Source organism: Crocuta crocuta, unplaced genomic scaffold, assembly GCF_008692635.1.
Source record: "Crocuta crocuta isolate KB4526 unplaced genomic scaffold, BGI_CrCroc_1.0 scaffold26, whole genome shotgun sequence".
Lineage (NCBI taxonomy): Eukaryota > Metazoa > Chordata > Mammalia > Carnivora > Hyaenidae > Crocuta > Crocuta crocuta.
Genome location: NW_027532249.1, coordinates 6,475,506 through 6,493,577, shown reverse-complemented (window position 1 = coordinate 6,493,577; position 18,072 = coordinate 6,475,506). Strand labels below are relative to the sequence as shown.

General features: G+C 40.8%; 1 pseudogene; it reads left to right on the top strand.

Annotated features, from left to right (window-relative positions):
* The window catches only part of LOC144243206 (importin subunit alpha-1-like), a 29,652-nt pseudogene extending 13,225 nt beyond the window's left edge, over nucleotides 1-16,427 (top strand).
* The last annotated feature ends 1,645 nt before the right edge of the window (nucleotides 16,428-18,072 follow it).

Sequence of the window (18,072 nt, the reverse complement as noted above, 5' to 3'; positions counted from 1 at the left end):
GTTATTTCTGTCATTTATCTGACTTCCATATATATAGTTATGCTTTGTGGCTCTTTCTTGTGGTTCATTGGTGTATTAGTCTTTCACCAAACTTTGACTTTATTAAAGTCTGATATTTGATAGAAATATCCCTACTTGTTTCTTCTTCTTCAAAAGTTTAATGTCGTGGGGTGCCTGGATGGCTCAGCTGGTTAAGCATCTGACTTTGGCTCAGGTCATGATCTCATGGTTCGAGAGTTTGAGCCCTGCATTGGGCTGTGTGTCAACAGCTCAGAGCCTGGAGCCAGCTTTAGAGTCTGTGTCTCCCTCTCTCTCTGCCCCTCCCTTGCTCTCTCTCAAAAATAAACAAACATTAAAAATAAATAAATAAATAAGAAAAAAGTTTAATGTGGATGAAGTGCCTGGGTGGTTCAGTCGGTTAAGCCTCCGACTATTGATTTCAGTTCATGTTGTGGGATCAAGCCCCACAGTGCAGAGCCTGCTTGAGATTCTCTCTCTCTCTCTCTCTCTCTTTCTCTTCTGCCCCCTTCCGTGCTGTGCCCTCTCTCTGTCTCTCTCAAAAAAATGGTTAATGGCGATCCTTGGCCCTATGGTCTTCCATCTGTATGTTTATCTTTAAATTAGTCTATCAAGTTCCAGGTGGAAAAAAAAGGTATTTTTTTTATGAATTTATTTTTTGCATCATTTTGAGAAGAAGGGCCACCTTTAAAACTGAGTTCTTACACTGTCTTGGGAATATCCATACCCGAAGCCAGTGATTGACATGATTCAGTTCCTGGTTGCCAGGCCGTGTCTGTCCTCCTAACTGCTTAGACCTACAGCTTGTTAAAATTCACGGAGTCAGGTGGTGAGCTTCAAGCCTTTTCTTCACCTGCTCTAGGGGCATGGGAGCCCCTCCTTAGCCTTCTGTGGCTCCCCTGCCTGTGAAAGGTTTTGAGCCCCTCCCCATCTCAGCAACTGGGCTCCATGACGACCACCTCCTCAATCCAGACCTGGAACAAAGACAGTGATTATCTTCATCCTTATTCACTGCTCTTAGTTGCTCCTAAAATTTTGTTTTCCTTGAGTATGAATTTGGATTTTCTTTCAGTTTTATCTTTTAATTTTTTGTCCATTTTGTTGCAAAACATTTGAAGCTAAGGGAGTATTTCAAAGTATGAAGTGAGTGTAGTGTGATGGGGAAGGATAACATTTTTGCTTTAACTGTGATATAAAAGTAGAAATGTACTTACTTCGTTTCATTTTACTTTATAATTGAACAGTAATGGACAAGTTTATTCATCTTTGATGTTAAACTCTACTTTCTAATAGTCACATGGTTATATCCTTCTCAGAACCAGAATGAACAAATAACTGATTTTTTTTTGTCTGATTCTGTTTGTCTGTCTTTGTTCTGTTTTGTCATGTTCTAGTGTGCATATCACCTTGGAAAGGTTATTTTATTTTTCTGTACTTCAGTTTCCTTTTCTGTATAACAGGTATTATAGGAATGTCTACTGGGGCATCTGGGTGGCTCATTCGGTTAAGCATCCAACTCTTGATATTGGCCTAGGTTATGATCTCATGGTTTATAAGATGAATCCCCGCATCAGGCTTTGCACTGTGTGTGTGCACGCATGAGTCTTTTCTCTTACACTGTCTCTTTCAAAAGTAAATAAACTAAAAAAAAAAAAAAAGACTAACTTTGTAGGGTTAATGAGTTACTTTTATTAAGCACAAAGAACAATGCTAGACACCTTGTAAGTTCCTACGTGTTTGTTGTTATTGCTGACTACTGGTTCTCTTAATTAACTCTCTTATTCAGGAGTATGATATTTGTCTCTTTTTTGTTCTCATGTTTGCTTCTTTCCCCACAGGATTTAATTTTTTGGATAAAATATTACATCCAAGTTGAAAAAACTTCCCAAGAACCAAGTATGCTTGCCTTTGCTGTAAATGGAAACTTTTTTTACTTTATAGTTTTGTGCTCCTTGCCTAGAGAAGTGCAATAGATTTCTGTGTGTTTGTATCCCTGCGACCTTGTAGAACATGTTTATTCTAAAGATTTTTTTTACTGATTTTTTTGGGAGTTTACAAATCTATATTTCTATCATGACACTGATGGCTACAGTATATTAAACTCCATGTACAGACCCGTTGCTAGGATTATATGGTAAACTCTCTATTATTCAGAAAATAAGATTTCTATGATAACAATTCCCTCTTCCCTCTTTCACAAAGATTATCCTTCACCTGCTGGGCAGAGGGAAAGGGGTTTCACCAGTTTAGAAAAGATGCATCTTACATTCAAATTCGTTTCCTTGGCAGGGCACATCCTTAACAGCATTTGAAATCCTTGAAATCTTTTCTCTCCTACTGCATATGGGCTACTGCAACTCAATCTTTCGGACATATGATTACCATCTCAGAAATCTTACTGTCCATCACCATCTCTGGTTCTTCATAGCATCCCCTCTTTTCATGCATTTAAGTAGAATCAACCACTCTTCTTGCAAGTGGATTTCTGTTCCCTGGCTCACATTATCTGATGTGTCAACAACCCTTCCAGAAATAATGATACTGGAACCCATGGTCCACTCCTCTTTCTCCAGAGCTGAGTCGCTGATTATTTTTGAAAGTGGATGAAAACATCAAGTAGCTCAATCTAGTTTACTTTTTTATGTGTGGGGAGAAAATGACTCAATTTTGTTTTACTGTGTTCTGTGTTTAAAAAAAAACCATTAAATGCTGATCATATCTTTTATAACTTATAGACGCCTGGAATATGTTTCAGAATGGCTGAGCACTATATTTCTGAGGAATGTTATGCAAGTGGAACAATATGTGGCTGGCACAGCACGCTAATAAATTGGATTCTGTCCCTATTTCAAGCCCTCCACCCACCCCACTGTTATTTTTGCGGGTATACTCAAGCATACCTTAAACAACATTTCCTCATACATAATATTCTAAATCTGGTCTAAGAGGCATGCAGGATAATAAAAACAGGTTTAGCTTGGGGAGACAGGAGATCTTGGTTTTCTGAATGACCTTGGGCAACAATTTGAATTCTCTGACCCTCAATTTATCCTATAAAATTAGAAAATTATAAATAAAAATTTCAAAAGCCCTTTTAACTCCAAAGTTGATTCAGTGTGAAGAAAATTAAATTTTATTTTATTTTTTTAATGTTTTTATTTACTTCTGAGAGAGAGAGAGAGAGAGATAGTGTGAACAAGGAAGGGTCAGAGAGAGAGGGAGACACAGAATCTGAAGCAGTCTCCAGGCTCTGAGCTAGCTGTCAGCACAGAGTCCGATACGGGGCTCAAACCCACAAACCGTGATATCATGACCTGAGCCGAAATCAGACGCTCAACTGACTGAGCCACCCAGGCACCCCAAGAAAATTAAATTTTAAAAGAAACACTAATCAGTGATATGTATTTTTGAAGAGTGATATGAATATCAGTATGGGAAGAAAGGGAAGATTTTAGCAGTCCCTTTTTTGGCTGTTCTACTGCATTTTAAGGTTTGTTTATTTATTCAAGTGATCCCCACACCCAGCATGGGGCTTGAACTCGCAACCTAAAGACAAAATCACATACTCTACTGACTGAGCCAACCACCCACCCCTCTACTGCATTTTAAATCATGCACTATAAGAGAGTTTAAACAGTACTTTTTTTTCATGAAAATATTCAACTTAACATGCACATGTAATAACTAAAAATTAACTGAATTCTTTCTTTCCTGAATGTTTCATTCAATAATATGGAAGCGGGAGGATCATCATAATGACATTGAATTCTTCTAATATGCAAAATAACACATAACACACTTTCTCAAGCACCCAGCTAACTAACAAGGTATGATGTAGACACTAGGGAGAACAAAGGCTCTTATCAACAACAAAAATATTATAAAAGAAGTAAACCCCCTTCTGCTAGGAAAAAAAAAATCAGCACTGGAAATATACCATATCAAAATGAAAACATGTGGCAAAATAATATTTGACATATTAAGTCCCTTGGGGGCATCACTTTATTTCTGTTCTTGTTTTCCGAGGAATTCACCTTTCTGACTGCCAGATGTAGGTCTTTTCTGCTCCAGAGACAAGCGATCTCAAAATTCTTAGTTTTCAGGAGGTGGGAGACAAACAAAAGGCTGGGTACAGGTGCCAGCTGACAGCTCACTTGAAGAGCAAGTTACTGCAAGGAGAGCAAAGTGCTCTCGGGTCTGGTCCCGGTGATAATTCTGAGGAGGGAGGGAGCCCTGTCCTTTGGTGACCTCCACGGAGGCCACTTGAGCTCCAGAAAGTGTGTGCAGTGGGTGGGTCCAAAGAGAAAGCCCCCAGAAAAGTTGGCCTCAAGATAGAGGTGACTTATAAGTCAAGAGAGCAAAGATGTGAGAATCTCCTCTATTCTGCAGCAGTTGTAGAGCTGTGATGGCAGGTCTAGGTGGAGACAGGCCTAGGACAGTCCCAGACACTGTGCTCAGCCTCCAAAGGACATGGCAGAGATCCTAAAGCTCCCTACCACCCCCCAAGAAGGGGCATGAATGGCATGAGGGAAGGCTGATGCATTTGAAGGAGGTGAAAGGTCAGCAGGGGAAAGACTTCATGTACACTGTCAAGCGGGTGTCCACAGTCATACAGACCAACGGGGAGGAGCAGTCCCTGCTGGGGCCCAGACAGAATGGTTATGGCTCAGCAGATGCCAGAAGGTTTAAGAACAGGCCGAGCACAGCAGAAGCTCCGTGCTGTCCCCCTCCCCAATGTCCCCCCAACACACACGGCCAGGACCATGAACCCATAGCTGACCTCAAAGTGGAATGCCCCTCAGAAAGAAGGCAGAATCATGAATTGACTGAAGCTCAAATACAAAACTCCAGAGAGATGACCACACTTTCTGTCATTAGGCAGAATGGTGCCTGAAAATGTAGGTTGAGTCTCATTATTAGAGAAATAATGGAAGTTATACATTGGTAGGGACCTGCAAATATGGAAAATATCCATGGCACACAATGTAGAAAGACAATGTATGTTGTCTACGTAGCCCTGGAGCCTAAATTTTAGAACCTGGGTGACTCTTTCTCTTAAGAACAGATTTTTATCTAATTGTGACAGCATCCACGACCTAAGGAATATTTTGGAATTTTTTTTTCGGAGCTTTTAATCACTAAATGTTTACTTCTCTGTAATTATGAACTTATAAGTGATAGTTTTAAAATTATGATTGTATTAGACTGCTAGAGTTGTTGTAACAAAGTACCACAAACTAAGTGGCTTAAGCCGTAGAAATGTAACCTCTCATGGTCAGGCCATAGGTTGGCAGGGTCAGTTTCTTCTGAGGGCTGCAGAGGAAGGATCTGGTCCAGACCTCCCTCCTTGGTTCTGAGATAGTTGCCTTCTCCCTGTGTCTCTTCACATTGCCTTCCTCTGTTTATATCTGTCTCTGTCTCCAACTTTCTGCCTTTTTATAAAGATACCAGTCATGTGAATTAAGACCCACCTAATGACCTCATCCTAACCAAACTACATTGGCAATGACCCTATTTCCAACAGAGGTCACGTTCTGAGATGCTGAAGGCTCGGACTTCACAACATACTGATCTTTAAGAGGATACATAAGAGATGATCTAGTTGGTGACGATTAGGCCATCAGAAAGAGAGATTGTTGGGTCTCCATGATTTCTGTTACTGAATATTTTCCAAAAAGATGCACCAAAATTAACACCACAGAGGACAATAAGGAATGGGATCGGTTTCTGGCCTAATTCAATTTAAGTGAGAAGCATGATCTCTAATGCTTCTATAATCTGTAATTCTCAGTATAAAGGTATTTGTGTGTATTTCAGTGACTCTAAGACACTATGATTTCAGTTACACCATTATCTGTGCACTGCTAGGAAAGAATTGTGATGTGTTAAGTAGCTCTACTTTCCTGGATGCCTTTGCACAGTTTTTAGAGCTTAGTCCTACTCAAATCACCATTCTGTAGAAAACAGCACCCTCTTGCCATTTCATCATGTGACACATGACATGATGACATAATTATTTGTTCCCTCTCTATCTTTCTCTCTCCAGGAGAATGCAGGTTCCATAAGAACAAAGCTTTGGTCAGTTTTGTTCACACTGTCTCAGCAGCCCTGAAAGGGCCTGACACATAGTAGGCATTCAAGGATTATTTTCTGAACTTTTAAATAAATTCCATAAATTGTATATTTCAAAGAGAAGTATAGGTATATGTATGTCTATGCATATGTAAATGTATTAGGTTCAGTTGCATTTTATTATGTACAGTATGTGTTCTATATTATGTACGTAAAGCCATATTTATTTTTGTACACTTTGTCCATTTAGATATAATTAGTGTTCACTTCTCTTTGGGAAATTGAGCAAAATCGTCAAAATGACATTTCTAGGCTTACTGGATATTAGCACTGTCTGTAGAGAGTACATTTCAGTGATTAAAGCTGATACAAACTGTCCTTTCTTCACCACTCCTTTGTTCTTGAGCTGCACCACTGTCCCAGGGGAAGACAGGAGTCTAGATGTTCACAGGCATATCAAGCCACGGCCCTGCCCCACCTTATCGCCCGGGCCGTGGCTTTGCAGTTGGCTCTCAGACTGTGCTTTTGAGAGCCAGTTTCTTTTCCAAGGTCTGAACCAGTGTTAACCAGATTCCATCTCTGCAGAAATGGATGGGAGGAGAGGACAGGTCGTATGAGCTCCATCTTGCTCTCTCTCGGGGTCCTCCCGTTAGTGTCGCTGCTAATCTTGAGAAAAATCGAAGGAAGATCTCCATTAGTGTTTTCAAGTCATTAGTTACTTCACGTGATTGACACCTCTGTTATTGAATATGTAATAATAATGATAACTGCTCCCACACTCATGACATGCTTACCCTAGCCTAGGCACGGTGGTAGGTATTAACATAGGTCCATTTGTGAGTCCTTAGAAGAGTCCTACTCTATGAGGCAGAGTACTGGTCACCTAAACAAATCCGTTCCTGATGCCTGGATTCTGTGACTATTACCTTATTTGGAAAAATATCTCTTGCTGGTGTGATTTAATGAAGGATCCTGAGACAAGGAGATCGATCATCCTGGACTGTCAGGGGGAGCCCCAGATGACACCAGAAGCGCCCCCAAGAGGATGGCAGAAGAAGATGTGAGACGGGTAGAAGAGGCGGACATCACGTGACTATGGAAGCCGAGAGAAAGGAACGCCAGCAGCTACCCAAACTGGATCCTTCCTTAAGGCAAGGAACGGATCCTCCCCTAAAGCCTCAGGAGGGAGCATGGCAGTGCCAATACTTTGATTTGGAACAAGTACTATTGATTTCAGACTCAGGTCTCCAGAACAGTGAGAAAATAAACTTCTGCAAAATTCTACCAAGTTTGTATTAATTTGTTACCACGGCCATGGAAGCTAACACACCTATGAAGTAAGAACAGACAGAATCTCCATTTTGATAAGGATAACCAGTCCACATAATGGGAGAAAATGTTTGCAAATCATTCATTTAGTAAAAGGGATTAGTATTCAGAATATATAAACAATTACAACTCAACAATAACCAAAGAAAACCTAATTCATAAATGGGCAAAGGGCTTAAGTAGACACTTGTCCAAAGATGGTACATAAATGGCCAAACTGCATATGAAAAGATGTTCAACATCACTAATTATTAGGGAAATGCAAATCAACACAGTGATATACCATTCCACACCTATTAAGATAGTTACCATAAAACGAAACAAAACAGAAAATATTAAATGTTGGTGAGGATGTGGAGAAATTGGAACCCTATTCCAGCATTGCTGGTGGGAATGTAAAATGGTGCAGCCACTGTGGAAAACAGAATGGCACTTTCTCAAAACAATAAATAAATAAATAAATGTATTATATAATCCAGCAATTTTACTTCTGGGCATATACACAAAAGAATTGAAAACAGCGTCTTGAACACGTTCATAGCAGCATTATTCACAAAGGCCAAAAGATGAAAGCAGCCCAAATGTCCATTGATGGATGAATGGATAAGCAAAATGTGATATATGTACATACAATGGAATATAATTCAGCCTTCAAAAGGAGAACAGTCCTGGCACATGTTACATCATGGATGAAACTGAAAGGCAGTGTTCTATGGGGCACCTGGGTGGCTCATTCTGTTAAGCATCTGACTTCGGCGCAGGTCACTGTCTCACGGTTTGTGGGTTTGAGCCTTGCATCAGGCTCTGTGCTGACAGCTCAGAGCCAGAGGACTGCTTAGGATTCTGTGTCTCCGTTTCTCTCTGCCCCTCCCTTGCTCCCTGTCTTTCAAAAATAAATAAATGTTTAAAATATTTTTTTAAAAAAGTCATTTTGCTAAGTAAAATAAGCCAGTCACAAAAGTATACATATTATACAATTCCTCTTATATAAGGTACCTAGAGTGGTCACATTGATAAAGTAAAATTGTGGTTGCCAGGGCCTAGGGGGAATGAGGAATGGAGAGTTATTGCTTAATGGGTATGGAGTTTAGGCTCGGAATGATGAGAAAGTTCTGGATGGATGGTAGCAACAGGTACACAACAATATGAATGTACTTAATGCCACTGAGCTGTACACTTAAAAATGGTCACGCAGATTTTATGTCATATATATTTGTCACAAGGGGATAAAAGGATAGCTGGGCATAGAGAAGTTCACAAATCTTTCCACAGTTAATAAATTCTAGAAATTTAGAATTTCCAAGTTTAGAAATTAGAAGCCAAGTTTTCTGGCTTTAGGACCTGTGCTCTTAATTTCTAGGTTGTTGTTTTGAGTTAGATAATGAGAAAAATTTTTATTTTTCAAATCCCACTTTTGAACAACAAATTCCACTGAGTAGCAGAATTTCACAACTGATGATAAAATTCTCCTCCTCCAAATATTGGTAAGAAGCAAAATGTAATCTCCCAGTTACCTAACCAAGCAGGAAGCAAAGCAAAGAGACTCAGGCCACATGGCCTCGTAAATTCATTCCGAAGACATTATTTTCATGACATGACCATGTCGTTCTGCATCCTCCATCATGAAGCACATCACAAAATAAGAGGTGGAGACTCACTTGGGAATATCTAACTCAGTGGACTTATGTCTTTGGAAGCAAGAGATCCACAGATTTAAGACTGTTTTCAAAACCACTAGCTATTGCCTCAAATAAACACACAGAACAATTTACACCTGACTTTAAAAGGGCCACAGAACCCTAACACCCATGGGGCTACAGGGCTTGGGTCCCTGCAGCCTCATGAATCCCATGGTAAGAACCTTTGGTCATACAGTTCTGCAGATGAAGGGACATTTTTAACAAAAAAGGACTGTACAAAAATTTTTTAAAAAAAAATTTTTTTAAACTGTGGCCCAACATAAAGGATGTGTGCATTGTATTAGAAAAAGCACCAGATTTAGAGGAATGAAAAAGGTTTAAGAGGCTCAGCCCTATGGCCCTTATGCTGACCACTTAACCCTGATTTTATCCATGAACTCATGTATGAGAAAGGCTTTTGTGAATTGTAAAACATAATACAATCTGGGCGCCATATTTAACTCTGTTCTAGCTTCATTACCAAGAAGAGACAGAAACATATCTACTTCTGGGAAGCAACCAAATGAACCTACACTCTGAGGTCTCATGAAAAATTCAGTCTATGGGGAAGCTTGCGTGGCTCAGGCGATTAAGCATTCAACTCTTGATTTCGACTCAGGTCATGATTTCACAGTTCGTGAGTTCGAGCCCCACATCAGGCTCTGCACTGAGAGCGTGGAGACTGCTTGGGATTGCCTTTCTACCTCTCCCTCTGCCCCTCTCCTGCTCGCTCCCTCTCTAGCTCTCAAAAAATAAATAAACTAAATAAAAAGTTTAATTTAGTCTATGAATTGTATATTTCAAATATGTATTCTTAATTAGAAAAATATTTGATATGAAATATTTTTGGATTTGAATTAAGTAGGCAATTAAATCAATTTTCCATCTTACTTTGTTGTTTCAAAGGCAATCCCACGTTAGAAATGTATTAAAACTTTACAGGTGACTCTGAGGTACTTAATTCTTCCTCTAATTTTGTTTTCCTGGAGTTTGGTTTCCTGTGTAAACACTCACACACATGTATATCAACTCACAAGTATTTACCAGCATGTGAGAAATTACTAAGGCTAAGATTCGCCAAATGTCAAAAGTAGGCCCAAGTTTCAATGATTCTCAAAGGAAAGCTACAAGGAAGAAAGAATTCACAGATAAACCCAACAGCTTGACAAATATAATCAGATGTATTTACTCTGTTTACTATTGGTTATAAATTATTAAACTAAATAATAAGTATATAGAATCTGAGGCTAAAGATGAAGTAGGAAATATGTATCTTATGTCATTTTAGGCTATTGTGTATAGATTATTGTATTATTTATACTATAAACTTATACATCTGGACAATTTCAATTCTCCAAGGTCACTTTTCAATCTAGGAAAGATATGTAATGAGCATCTACTTCCTTATTTGTATGTTTTAACAATTATAAAGATTTACTGAAGAATGTGATCTGTAGAGAGATAACAATGACTACATGGTGATGGGGCCTTAGCTGGTCAAGTGCTGTACTGTGTGAGGAACTCAACAAGTACAATCGAATAGAAGAATAAGCTCTATTTGCTCCAGGACATGATAGCAAGTGGTGAAGAACTTGGATTTTGCTTGGATTAAAATTCCACCTCTGCCACTTTTATTAGTGGAGTGAACTTGAGCAAATTACCTAAAATCTCTGTGCTTAATTTTCCTCTCTGTCATGAGGCACTAATAACAATGCCTGACCCATATTGTTTGTTGCGAGGCTGAAGGGAGGCTATCCTTTGACACATTTAACCCAACACCTGGTAAATAACAGGCATCCGGTAAATATTTGCCACCATGACTACAGTGATTGTCCTGGAAAATCACCATTCTTAAGATGTACATTATTCTGTGACAACACTCCCTAAGCTAATACTTTGTGGATTATTATCTTTCTAACCGAACAATTCATCCATGCAGTGTAGGCAAAGAGGTGGAAGCAAAAGAAAGAGAGAAGAGCATGGAAAGACGAAGAAGGAGAAAGAGGAAGGACTGGAAGTAAAAGAACCCAAGAGTGGTGTGGGGGTGGGGGTGGGGGCACAGGAGAAGCATCTATGTGCCCATCACCTCCAAAAGGAGGGAACGAAGAGCATAAATGTACGTGCGCAAGTGAAGCTGGGGGAACTGGGGTGCCTGCGTGGGGAAAACAGGGGTCCCACGGTCACCCTAGCCTGGATTCAAAGTGCGAAATGTTCAGAATAAAGCCATTAAGAAATGGTTTGTCCAGCAGTTTTCAAACTTCAGCCACAGAATCCTTTCCCCACGTGAAATCCATTCCATAAACCAGATAGAAAGCAGCGCTGTTCTGCCTGAAGAGATTTCTCCCCTGGGGTGTCACCACCCTCCAGGGGGGCCGTGAAGCTGGAAAGGGATCGCAGATCCCCTCGGCTCCTGGGACCCCACTCCTGGGGTGTCGTTACGTCTAGCACTTTTCTCCCCCGGAACCACTGGTCTTTATTTCTTCGTCCTCTTTCTTCCCCTCAAGCCTGAAAAAATCGCTTTCGGGTTTTAGGACTATCTGCTCTAACTAACTACTTCGTCTCACCTTGGGAATCTTCATTCCTTGAGGGTTTGAGTTTTTATTTTACAGAAGCTGCCACCCGTGGATCCTTCTAGGATTTCTACCCCAGCCTGCCTCCCCGGGGGCCTTAAGCAAGGCCGGGTGCTCAGCTTGGTTGAGCCAATGGAGGCAGGAAGTTGGGGGGGGGTTGGGGGGGGCGGGAAGACAGATGCCTTCAGGATGTCTAGTCAGGCAGTTTTCTATTTATTAGGAGGTGATTTGATTTTTTATCTGTCTGCTCCATTAGACTGTAAATTCCATGAAGGCTGAACCTACATGGGTTTCCCTTCACCACTGTAATAACCAGGCAGCTCACAAAGTAATTGGCAAATGGTAGATACTCAATAAAGACTGAGGGAATAAATTAACTGCTGGAGCTGCACAGAGAACACTCTGCAAAGCACTCATTTGTCCAAAGCTTTGACAGAATGACACTTTAACCATCTGGAATTCATGCCCTCTTCTCTAAATCTCGTGAATTACCCCTTTGCAGATTTTCCAATGGTTCTCACCAAGCTGTCAGAAAGCATTACCTTATATCTTACTTAGCTCTTCTATTTAAAGGTCTCTGTTTCTTCTGCTGTCCCTTCGGTAGAAGTGGCTAATCACTAGTCATAACTCCTTCATATGGCTCTTTGTATCCTTGAAAACACTCAGGTCTCCATGCATCATAGAATTCAAACTCTAAATATTTTTTCACAAACCTAATTTTCATTACTTTTTAATTTTGGTTTTTATTATTTTTTTCCCTCTGGTTTCAGCCAGATTTCTTCATGATATTTCCTAAATATAGAGGCCAGAGTGACAATAGCACTTTATTGTCCGGCTGAGTTAAACTTTGCCCTGCATTCCTTCCATAAACATACTAGCAGGTGCTCCTGGCGCATGGGTTGCTGGAGCCTGGCTCCTGGACTATTCGCTAGAAAAACTGAGATCAAATTCAAACCCTGGCTCTGACACGTCTGTCCACGTGGGCTTAAGTAAGTGCCTTAATGTTGTACAGCAATCATAACACTGACCCCAATGTGATGTTAGGGGTAAATGAGTTAATGCAGTTAGAACAGTGGTAAATAGTATGGAGTCAATAAATATTACTGATTACTTCCATTGTTGTTGTTTTCATTACTGCTACTATTACCTTTCAATCACAGTGTACTCAAAAGAATTTTAAAATACAATGAGACATAGGAAGGCTGGGGTAGGGGAAAAAAGAGAGATCGGTAGGAAAAAGGCAGAAAGTTGAATGGAAACCTCAGATTCTTGCCTATGTCATTAATTGAGTCTAGACTTTGATCACCAAGTCTAGCAGGGTATGGTTGGTGCCTGGTTCACATTAGCTGTTCAATAAATACTTGTTGGATTGGATTAATGCAGTTTGCCCTCTCGCCATCTACATAACCTCTCTCTCAGCAAGCAACATTAGCTAACGCAAGTTTTCCCACTTAAATAGCCCTGTGACTAAGGCAAATGCAATTGACACATCTGAGTCTAAATCATCATTTATCCATTGGTTATGATTATAGACTTATGGGTTGAAATGAAATTGAACAAGCTAATGTTTAGCTTGGTATTTTTATGTGTTTAGTAATGTTCTCCAATATTATTATTATACAAAACATGGCAGAGACATCATGACGTCCCCAGGAAGTGAATTTAGGCAGAAGAAGGTAGCTCTCCAAAGATTTTAGTAAGGACTATTTTACATATTCCTTAGTTCCCGCTGGCCTTAGTATTTAACAGATAATTGCTGGAGCTGCTGTGGAATTCCAATTTTGGGGAAACGTCTCTTTGTTTTTGCAAGCAACTTTTTAAACCTATTAAATGACCATGAACAAACTAAATGTCTCCCTGGAGGGACGTCCTGGGGGTGGGGGAGGGGAGCTTTCCATCCCCTTTCCCCAGGGCATCATTTTTTGAGCAATTTTAAGAAACTCTGGAATTACTGCTGCGAGAATCATGACTCACAGCCCACCCAAATGCCGCAGGGGCTGCCGTGAGGAGGTCCTGCATAGACAACATGCATTTCCAGGTGTGCTTAGAAGTAAACTTTCAGAAGCTGCATGGTGCCAACGACCCGAGGCAGCACAGAGACCCCTCACTGATCCTCCAGTAGCTCCAGAAGCAGAATAGCAAGATTTTGTCTTTGGCTTCGCCTTCCTCACATGCTGTGCATCAGCGGGGGGGGTGGGGGGGCTGAGACCTGAGACAGGACCTATGTCCAGCACCCACCAGGCTCCCGGAGAGCCGGAGAGCGCACGTCCCCTCCATCACTCAGGTCTCCTGGGGCCACGCTCCATCAGATGGTTTCTGATGCAACTCAGATGCCCTCATTTATGCTGTTTCTGCCTAACATTGACCAGCTTGGGGTCCCATAAAAATCCTAATTGTTTGATATGCTGCTCAAATTCCTGCTCCCTGTAGAAAACTACAGCAATGCAGATGTGAACGCCTTCTGTGTGATGCCGGTGGCTGTAATCCAACACCATATCGTAAACCCCTCATGACCAAAGTCATCTCAAGAATAGAAGGAAAGTTTGACAACCATCGTCTTTGAGCTGAACTGCAATGGACCTTTTGAGAGCCTGTGAGCCCAGCACTGCCTCCTGGAGAGGTCTGAGCGCCTCCCCCCCCCCCCCCAACTCCTTTCTCCCTTTGTCTCTCAACCCTCTGGGCCAATGAAAATGCTAATTTTCACCTTAACAGATTAAAGGAGGGAAAAGACAGTACAGAAATGAGGAATGAGGTGGCACTGAGTAGAAGTTAATGTGGAGCTGAGGAAAGCTAAGAAGGATGACCAGATGCTGAAAAGGAGAAATGTAAGCTCATTTCCTGATGACGCTGCTTCTCCACTGCAGGAAAATCGCAACAATCAGGGCACTGTAAATTGCTGTGTTGATGACTTGTCAAAGGCATAAATAGCAACAACAATTTGGAAAGCCACCTTCAAGCTGCTCAAGCTGCCAGGACACTGCTTTCTAGGGAAATCCCCACCCCCATCCCCACCACTATTGACATCATAATCTGGGCTGGTTTGATTCCAAAATTTGTGTCTTTCTTGGGTGGAAATGATTATAGTCCCATTCAGTTTGAATGTGCTTGGGCCTCTGGGGCACAGAGCGGACCAAGGCTGTGGTAGATGGGGGTGCTATCCCAGCATTCATTTCTCTGTCGGCATCTCCCCTTGCCCACATCAGCGAATAAGCTGTGTGGCCTCCAGGAAGCATTGCAGGTGATGGTTCAGTTTTCTGAAACGTGGTCACCAGGTACGGTGCAGTTGACCCGCTGCTGGCTCGCCTTGCGGTATGTCATCTTTAGCATGTGGTTACTTATATAACCTGCCTAAACACTTTCAAACCTTTATCGAACAAGAATCCTGCACCCCCATTAGGTGCTGTTGAACAGATTCCTCCTACCTTACTTCGTCTCCTGCACCATGATGATCCAGAAGTATTAGCACATGTCTGCAGGGCCATTTTCCTACTTTACAGATGATCCAAATGAACGATTGAAATGGTTGTGAACACAGGAATTGTGCCCCAGTTTATGAAGCTTCTGGGAGCTATGAATTGCCCGTTGTGACTCCTGCACTAGAACATATTGTCTGTGGGACAGACGAACAGACTCACATTGTAACAGATGAGGAGCACTTGCTACCTTTCCAAGACTGCTAACAAACCCCAAAACTAATATTCAGAAGAAAGCCATGTTGACAATGTCAAAAATCACAGCTGGTTGTTAGGGCCAGATACAGCAAGTTGTAAATCATGGATTATTCCTCTTCCTCATTGTTGTTCTCTCAAAGGCAGACCTTAAGGCACAAAAGGAAGCCGTAAGTGCTGTGACCAACTATACACGTGGTTGAATAGATTGTACCCCAATTTGTAGTGGCATAATAGAACCATTGATGAACCTCTTAACTGCGAAAGATACCAAAATTGTTCTGGTTATTCTAGATGGCACTTCAGACATTTTTCAGGCTGCTAAGTGACTGGGTGAAACTGAGAAACTCAGTATAATGATTGAAAGGCTGTGGAGGTCTGAACAATATTGAAGCTGTATAGAACCATAAAAATGAGTCTGTGTACAAAACTTCATTGAACTTGATTGAAAAGTATTTCTCTGTAGAGGAAGAGGTGGATCAAAATGTTGTGCTAGCTGCTAGGAATTTACCCAAGGGATACAAGAGTGCTGATGCATAGGGGCACATGTACCCCAATGTTCATAGCAGCACTTTCAACAATAGCCAAATCATGAAAAGAGACTAAATGTCCATCAACCGACAAATGGATAAAGATGTGGTTATATATACAATGGAAAACTACTTGGCAATGAGAAGGAATGAAATCTGGCCATGTGCAGCAACCTGGATGGAACTGGAGGGTGTTATGCTAAGTGAAATAAGTCAGGCAGAGAAAGATACCATATGTTTTCACTCATATGTGGATCTTTAGAAACTTAATAGAAGATGATGGAGGAGGGGAAGGGGAAGAAAAAGTTACAGAGAGGGAGGGAGGCAAACCATAAGAGACTCTTGAATACTGAGAACAAACTGAGGGTGGATGGGGGTAGGGAAGAGGGGAAAGTGGGTGATGGGCATTGAGGAGGGCACTTGTTGGGATCAGCACTGGGTGTTGTATGGAAACCAATTTGACAATAAATTATATTTTTAAAAAATGTTGTACCGGAGACTACCTCTGAAGACTATACATTCCAAGCTGAGGATGGCATTCATGGACCTTTTAACTTTTAGATTGTACAGCTGAAGTGTAAAGTTGTTTGTAGTGTACTATGTTTGGTGTAAGTTTGTATTTTTGTTTCTCTACAAAGAAGTCTTTTTAAATGTTTTTTAATTTGTTTTTAATGTCTTTTTGTTTTTAATGTTTATTTATTTATTTTTGAGGGGAAGAGTGCAGAAGAAGGACACAGAAAGAGAATCCCAAGCAGGCTCAGCACTGTCAGCACAGAGCTCAACATGGGGCCCAAACTCATGAACTGTTAGATCATGAGCTGAACCGAAGTCGAGTGTCAGAAGCTTACCTGACTGAGCCACCCAGGTGCCCTTAAATATGTTTCTTTATTATAGCACTTTTTACAACAAAACTATACTTAAACAGTTCCAAACTATACATGCTGTGTGAAGTTTTGCCTCTCAGTGGGTTTCTTATTTCTAGGTAGAATCTCATCTCTTGCAGTGACCTATAAAAAATAAATTCCACCCTTAAGAGAAAAATTTAAGGAAAGTTCCATTTTAGAAGATGCTTAGATATTGGTACGTCCCATCAGTGAATTAAACATTTAAAAATAATTATCTAAATAGGTACTGAAAAAGGAATTTGACCAACATTAGAACCTATCCCTAATAAAATCGTGAATGGAAATGGAAATGTAAGGATGCTTTCTTACAGTAATGAAGAATGTAGTTTAAATCAAAAGTGAACATTGTGCTTAAAGGTAATTACTAGAAACAGTCTCATGAAAAATCCAGCATAAAATAAAGGAGTCCAATATTATGATTATTATTTAATAGGTAGTTTTTGACAATTATGAGAGAGCATAAAACAAAAATTAGATGCATAGGTATAAAAAAGAAAAAAATTAAATTATTACACCTTGTAGATGGTGTAAGCCTCAAAATGGCAAAAGAATCACCTGAAAAAATATGAGAATTTTTATATACAGCGAAGCAACTACAAAAGAAATTTATTAAAATTTAGAGTGTTCAGGGGTGTCTGAGTGGCTCAGTGGTTGAGCGTCTGAGTCTTGATTTTGGCTTTGGTCATGATCCCAGGGTCAGGAGATCAAGCCTCGTGTAGGGCTCCACACTGAGTGCTTGGGATTCCCTCTCTCTCTCTCTGCCCTTCGTCCCTGCTTGTGCTCTCTCACTCTCTCTCAAATAAAAATACATACATACATACATACATACATACAAAATTTATAGTGTTCATATATATCAGCAATGATCACTTTTTAAAAAATTACAGTTTGAAATATTTCCATTTATAATAGTACCTAACTAGACAGTGTGCCTGGGTTCACGGTCTTGAAACAATTGTGGTCTAAATGGGGGGAAAAAAGGCAAAACATGCAGCATTAGAGATATTAGAATAAATGAGGCGATACACGTAAATACAGGCTCTCTGGGCCTCCGTGGCAGTCTGACGGCAGGTACCAGGAAAATCTGAGCTAGCCCAGCTCATGCTGCAGCTCCTGAGACTCGCCGGGCAAGCGGCCCTATGAGGATTTGGCAGCCCCCCTTCCTCTGCCTCGATCCTTGATCCCCAGCTATCCTCACAGCTCACTTCCCTCCTGGGTCCTGCCTTGGCTCCACAGTTACCTGGCTGAGCCTCACTCGGACCATTCTATTAAAAATTACAAAATGTCCACAGGGCCCATCC